General features: G+C 36.1%; 1 pseudogene; it reads right to left on the bottom strand.

Annotated features, from left to right (window-relative positions):
- Window positions 1–468: 468 nt before the first annotated feature.
- Window positions 469–8,051, bottom strand: part of LOC149128365 (small ribosomal subunit protein uS2 pseudogene) — a 196,012-nt pseudogene continuing 188,429 nt past the window's right edge.

Here is an 8,051-nt window from a genome sequence, read left to right as displayed (position 1 = left end):
ACATTACTTAAGTAGGTACTGCTAAATAGGAAAAAGTATAAATGATGTAGGGTTCAATATTTGTTATCCATGGTTGCAGGTATCCACTTTGAGTCTTGGAATTACTCCCTTGCATAAGAGTAAAAAATATACTTATTAAGGCCTTAAAGATTTGGGGGGATGAAGGATACTGTAGCATAGGCTACTCAGTCATCAACAAGGGTAGTTCTATGATTAGCCTGATGGAGAGCCTGGAGAACTGGGTATAAAAGCATTCTGTCACATGCATGGTTAGTGTGAAAATATATTTGGGAAGATGAGTGTTATTTAAGTGAAATATGATTGAGCATTGTGACTAAACTATTAACTACTTAACATCAAATGCCTTCATTTTCTGTTAGCTATATTTTCTAATAAATGTTATACAGTTAAATATACATTGCATTCTTCAGTAAATTTAATTCTTTTTTTTTTTTTAGAAACTGGTGTTTATTTCCCATCAACCTCATTCCCATATTTGCTTCGGAGACCATGAGGAGCAGCGTAAGACCACTCAGTGATTGCTCCTGCACATTTGGTGGTGTAAGCAGTGGGGAACCAGTCTTCAGTGGAGAACCGCTGAATAGGCATAGAGGGCACCTGCCCACCTTCAAACCCATATGCAACCTCAGGTTCACTGGCAGTGAAATCAGGAGCTAGGGACGTCCATTCACCCTAAAATTCCTCTTTGGTCACAGCCTTTTCTTTTGCTGCCTGCTTTTCTTTATCAGTACCAGGCATGTGGAGAACCTCCAGGGCCATCATCAAACCTACTGAGTGGGCTTCCTTGTTGTTCCCCATAGCACAGGGTAGAGTCTGTGTTACAGAGAGCAATGGTAGGCAGGTTCACATAAGATGCCTTTGTGAGAGGCTGGCGGTCAATCCTGGGCTGTGACACCACCAGAAGCCATGGTTCCCAGGATGCTGTCTGGATCTGGTTAGCGAAAGTACCAGATGTGACGTGGCCGGAGATAGGAGTGGCTCCAGCAGCAGCAAACTTCAGCACAGCCCTCTGACCAGTGTTTCTGGAAGATGGGACATTGACATCAACAGGGTTTTCAACGGATGCACTGGAATGAGCTACCAACAGAAACTTCTCCCAAGTCCTCTTCAGATTTATGATGGAGATGCCATTACTTTCCTTCTGTAGATGTACTGTTCCATTTAGAAGTCAAAGTTGGTGACACCTAGGTGGGTTGCTGCTGCAATTTAAGAACATCTTCCTCTTCCTTCACTTGCAGGACATCAAGGGCTCCAGAACTTGTGACAGCTTCCCTTTAAGTTATGCCGGGAATCAAGAACAATGCCGTATTGATCCTTACCTGGGTAGTGTGGAAAGCAATTGTCTTCTACTTTACCTCTGATATATGTATCATTGCACATAGCAACAGTTTGTATAGATAAAGCAGCTAATCTTATTTTTGAAATTGCCTAAGGAAGGATAAAACCAAGAATGATTGATTAATATACATCAATAAATAATATACAATTAAAAAAATAAACTTCTATAAAAGTAACACATGTGCAGAACTTCACAATGAAAGTGGTTAAATAACAAAATATTAAAAATTTACAAAGAAATAATATTAAAAATATAGAAACACTCAAATTAATAAAAATTATTTTTACAGTAGGAAAAAGTATAAATGATGCGATCTCACAGTGTGATATTGTTCAATATCACATTAGCAAAATTATAAAAAAATAATTTTTAAAAATTGAGATAAATAAACCCCTCTAATTTGCATTGGTAAAAATGTGTAAGGCCTTTATGGGGGACACAAATTTAATGCAAGTTAATTAATAAGACATAAAAACTGCATACACTCTAAGATTTTGTAGTTAAAATTCAATCATCTCTCCTAGATATACTTTTATGTGTGGAAAGATATGTGAACACAAGAATGTTTTTTTATTAGCTTCATTTGATTTAAAAATTTGTAAAATACATTTAAAGTACATCAATAGATCACAAGTTATATCATGTTTGGGACAGCAATACTGAGGGGTATTCAATGTAACTGATAGAATGATGGATAATGATAGATGTCTTAAATCTTTCATTGACAATATTTGCATAATATATTTGTATGTCAAGTAATTATTTCATGTACCTTGAATACACATCTATTTATGAATTAAACATTGTTAAAATATACAGGGGATTGGCACTGTACTATGGCAGGTTAAACTGCTACTTGGGACAAAGGCTTCCTTTATCAGAATGCATGATTTGAGTCCTGGTTATATAAATTCTCATCCAAATTTCTGCTAATGCAAATCCTGGGAGGCAGCAGGTGATGACTCAAATATTTTAGTTGTTATCACCATCCACAAAGGAGACCTAGGTGGCGTTTCAGGCTCATGACTTTGACCTGGTCCAGCCCTGGTTATTGTGGGCATTTGCACAGTATAATAGTGGATAATAGATTCTCTCCTCTCTCTCTCTCTCTCTCTCTCTCTCTCTCTCCCTGTCCTTGCCACTATGCCTTTCAAATAAATAGAAACAAAATGAACATTAAAACAATAGGGTCATGACTTTCACTAATCTAGGATTGATATATTATTGTAAAATGACTTGAAAGCAATGTATACAAATTGTTCCAGAGATATTTTAAAATATATGTGTGAGGGCAGGTGTTTTCACCAAGAAGTTAAGATTCCTGTGTTGCATATTGGAGCTCACAGGTTAAATTACTTGACCTTTCTCCTGATTTCAGCTATGTGATAATTCAGATATGGACTGACAGAGATGATGAACTAAGTGAGTGAGTTCTTACAACCCACCTGGGAGTTGTGAATTTGTTTCTGGCTCCCAGCTTCAATCAAACGAGAGAGGGAAGGGTTTATGAGCATTCAGAGAATGAACCAGTGGTAGGAACCTCTCTCTCAAATTAAAGAAAACATGCAATTTTAAAATGTATGTTGACTGTGAATAGAAAGCAATTATACAACAAAAGGACCAAAAAGATAAAACAAAACAACACAAAACAAAAACAGCTTTGTTGTCTCTGAGGTAGTATAACAGAGAAAGGTAATTATGCATTAAAATCATTCTCTTGTTCCTTAGGCATCAGATAGACTTAGAATCCCAGACCCTCTTTCAGTTACCTATGGAAAGATGCTTGTGTTTTTTTAAAGGGATGGAGAAGTACTCTGAGTCATTTCAAGGCCCATGCTGTATAATCCAATCATTTCCATTATCCATGGTCTTTCTCCATCTACAGGAGAAAGCCCACAGAGAGTAGAGCCCCAGATGTATGGAATCGAGATTCTCAAATCATTAGCTGGCATAGAAGCATCTGATACCTAAGATTTCTCTGCTTGAAATATTGTATCAATGGAGGTGGTTTCTTTTGGGGGATCATGGCTTTCTACTGCCTACTTCACTTGTCACAGTCAATAAAACTACTCTTTGAGCAGAAATAAGTACACAAAAAATAAATAGGGGTGAGAACGAAATTTCCATTTATTTACATATTTTATATTTTATATGTAGTTATTATAGCAATTCTCCATATGATGCCAGTGGAGAATCAGTTAGAAGAGGTGAGGTTTTGTTATATGGAACTTGTATGTCATACTTTGTGCAATTAGATTCAGGTCATAATTTTAAACTTAAATGATAACGTGCACATTTATGATAATAAATAAAAGTGCAAGTCTTGCTTATTTTATAATCCAGTGTTCCTGAAAATCTTCTATACATTAACATTAAAACATTCTGGTTTTATAAGGTAGCTTCAGTTTCTTTTTTTATCTTAGATTTTTTTTTTTTTGGAAAGGTGGAAGGATGGAGACACAGGTGAGAGAAATTTTCCATTGCCTGGTTCACTTCCCAAAAGTTGCGACAGTTGGGGCTGTGTCAGGCCAAAGCCAAGAGCCAAGAACTCCATTCAGGTCTATGATATAGGTGGCAAGGACCCAAGTACTGGACCACCATACACTGACTTTCCATATGCACTAACCAGAAGCTGTAAAGTAGACTAGTCAGGATTCCAAATGGTTCTCCAATGTGGCACTGCAGGCACAAGTAGAGGCTTCCCGTGCTGCACACCATGCCTTCCTGAAGTTTCTTTTTAATGGACCTGAAAGAGCTGTATGTGTATTTTTAGACTACTGTGGTAATATATCTATAAATATAAACAGAGATTTGAAAATCTGAGCCAAAATGTGTGGTTTTTCTTTAAATTTATTTATTTATTTGAAAGGCAGAGTTACAGAGAGACAGAGGCACAAGAGAGAGAAAGGTCTTCCATCTCCTGGTCCACTCTCCAGATGGCTGCAAAGGCCAGAGCTGCACTGATCCGAAGCCAGGAGCCAGGAGATTCTTCTGGGTCTTGCACACAAGCGTAGAGGCCCAAGGACTTGGGCCATCTTCTACTGCTTTCCAAAGCAATAGCAGAGAACTGGACTAGAGTGGAGCAGCCAGAACTTGAACTGGCACCTGTTTGGGATGCTGATGCTGTAGACTGGAGTTTTAACCTGCTGTGCCACAGCACTGGCCACCAAATTGTGTTGATCAGAACTTCAATTTTGTAAAACAAGGAAAGCAAAAAATACAAATCCCAAGATAACAACTATATTATTTACATCTTAGAAAATATGTTTAGCATATTATCAAGCATAATTCACAAATCCTTGACTTTTATGGACTTAAATTCATAAGCATTTATTGAAGGTGCAAACAAATGGAAAGACTGTACCATAAGGAGAATAAATTACATACATCCTCTTTATGACTTTTTGAGCTCAGTTTCTTCATGTATAAATTGGAGATAATACTCCCTTACTTTCCATACCCCAGTCATTGCTGATGGATGAGCTTCACTGTGTGCTAGGATAATCTTTAAGTGCTTTACATGTATTAGTTATTTAATCCTCAAACCTACTGTAGGAAGCACATATGATGATTATCAGTGTAAAAGATTTTTTAAAAGATTTATTTATTTATTTATTTGAAAGGATTTATTTATTTATTTGAAAGGCAGAATTACAGAGAGAGGGCTTGTGGGTGGTGGAAAGATAAAGAGAGAAAGATCTTTTCTTCTGCAGTTTCACTTCCCAAATGTCCACATTGGCCAGAGCCGAGCCAACTGAAACCAGGAGCCAGGAGCTTCTTCCCAGTACCCCATGTGGATGCAGGGGTCCACAGACTTGGGACATCTTCCACTGGTTTCCCAGGTGAATTAGCAAGAAGCTGGATTCTAAGTGAAACAGCTGGAACTCAAACCAGCATCCAAATGGGATTCCAGCACCACAGGTGGCAGCTTTTACCAGGTATGCCAAAGTACTAGCCTCAGTGAAAAAGATTTAAAATTGAAGTTAACATGTGAAAGCCTTCCAGCTAATAGTTAGTGAAAACTCTGGATCTATACTCTTAACTAGCATACTACATTATGACAAATATTATCTCTAGCAATCTCAGTGTATTTTCTTACACACCAATGCTATTATTCTTGATCTTTGCTCTATCTGTGTTATAGTCTTCCTGAATTCCTCCATTTACTGAAAAAAGTATTCTTAATTCTCCATCTCTTGTTACTCTGTGATGATCTAGTACTCAATGCTCACTGCATGTCTCTCAGTAAATTTTAAATAGCCCTTTTTTTTTTTTTTTAAGTTCCCTGAGAACTTAGAAGGATGGTAGCCCAGAGAATTTAAGATCCTTTGGAAAAGAGTTCATGGTTGATAGGTGTTATAATGCAGATTGGAACCCACATTATTAACTTCAAAATCTCATTCTTTTTTACTTCAAGGGTGTATGAAGGATATTAGATAGGAAATTTTAAATTCAATAAGTAAATAATTTAGCAGTTTGATGAGGGGAGGCCATTCTCTTGACAAGTACTTTGAACTTTTCGTTTTGAAAAATGAAGGAACAAATAATAAAGGCCAGAGGGCAGGTGTTCCAGGCTGAGACTCTTGGGATAAATGGATTTGGCATGTTCCAAAGATTGTAACACTAGTATAAAATTAGTAGGACAGACCAGAAAAAGCAAAGACAAAAATGGTATGGCTTAAGACCCGAAAAAGCAGCAGTACCTGAATCACAACAGGCCTTTACGGGACTTTGCATTGTTTGAAACTGATAATGAAATTATCTCAATTTTAATTTAAAAATTCTTACTCTTGTGTGGAAGATATCCTCAGTTAGTAAAAATAATCACAAAGAAATCAGTCAAAAATGAATCTATCAGTCCAACTATTTGTTGATGGTGTTGATGCAGACTTGAATGATATTTTTTAATGTTAGGATTGATAAGAAGGGTTTTGAGAAAGAAATTTTTTTTACAGCAGAGGTAATCTGACTTGCTGGTGAATTGAATGGAAAGTAGTGAACAATTCAGGTAACTGTCTTGATGATTAAACTATGGAGAAATTATTGATGATTTTATTGGATGATGGAAGAAATGATGAATTTTGCTTTGAAAAATATTAATTTACACAATAAAATAAGTTACACAGCATTACTATCCTGCTTCTACTACTTACTAATAGCAAATATATTGACAGAGATATTAAAAGGCAAAGTTTTCATTTGAATTCTATTTGTTACAGAATATAAACATGTCAAGTGTTCTAATTTTGAATGATAATAATTTGAGTCATTATCATGGGATAACATCAACTATAGCGTAAACATTTGGAAAGCAGAGTCAAGATAATACACAGTACAGATTTGAATTTATCTGCAAATGGCTGGATCTTATCATAAAATCTATAATCAAGTGAGCAATATACCAGAGAGATTCAACTAAGTATAATCAGTAGTAGTTAAAGCAAGATGAGGGTAAGATAGCAAGGCAAATTAAGCATAAACAGAGAAAGAAGACTTCTGGCAAATGGATATTATTGGTGGTCAAGAAAGAACTGCTAGGGATTATTATTGGAAAGCAGAGTCAATATCTATCCCTCCCATGTTACCTTGACACAATTTCAATCACCTTTACAAGACATAGTTATTTCTTTGGTAGTATAATACAGTCATTCATTTATTTTCATTATTTTGTGGCCATTCTGTACTGGGCCACATACTTTTCCATTAGCCAGTCAAATCAGACAAGAAAATTTGAAAAAGTAGCACAGTGTACACACTGGGCTCTAGATGTTGTTTATCTTGCTCCCATTGCCTGGCAGCAGCCTTCTGCATGTACTCAAATTAATATTCAATACAATTTCTGCCTTCCCTGCCCCTTTGTTTAGCATGACCTTGTTAATTTTCCCTGGTAAAAATGTCCACACTGTTGATGAAAAGACAAAGTGTTTCAGCTGCTTTAGAAAATAATATGTTTTATCACCAAAACCCAAATATGCAATTACCATAGAGTCCACCAGCTCCACTTCAGATTAAATGTTGATAAGAATTGGATTCCAGGATTCAAAACTATTTGTAAATCCATTTTTTTTAGCATTACTATTCACAATAGTCGAAAGGTAGAGATGTGTATCCAGTGTCTACTGATAGGTAAATAGATAAATAAAATAAAGTATAAGCATAAAATTGAATGTTACTGTGTCTTTGAAATTAATTAAATATTTTTTTAAGATTTGTTTATTTGTTTAACAGGGATCACATTTCAGTTAAATTTCAACACTTAAGAATAACTGTGTATTAATTACAGAATTAAACCAGTCATATTAAGTAGAACAGACAAAAAAACTACTAAGAGGGATAATGTATTAAGTTGTTCATTAACAGTCAGGGCTATGCTGATCAAGTCACCGTTTCCCATAGTGTCCATTTCACTTCAACAGGTTTCCTTTTTGGTGTTCAGTCAGTTGTCACCGATCAGGGAGAACATATGGTATTTGTCCCTTTGGGACTGGCTTATTTCACTCAGCATGATGTGTTCCAGATTCCTCCATTTTGTTGCAAATGACTGGATTTCGTTGTTTCTTACTGTGGTATAGTATTCTAAAGAGTACATATCCCATAATTTCTTTATCCAGTCTACCGTTGATGGGCATTTAGGTTGGTTCCAGGTCTTAGCTATTGTGAATTGAGCTGCAATAAACATTAGGGTGCAGAC

Source organism: Oryctolagus cuniculus, chromosome 1 (genome assembly GCF_051225735.1).
Source record: "Oryctolagus cuniculus isolate XC-2025 breed Fujian yellow rabbit chromosome 1, ASM5122573v1, whole genome shotgun sequence".
Classification (NCBI taxonomy): Eukaryota; Metazoa; Chordata; class Mammalia; order Lagomorpha; family Leporidae; genus Oryctolagus; species Oryctolagus cuniculus.
This window is presented reverse-complemented; position numbering and strand designations above follow the sequence as displayed.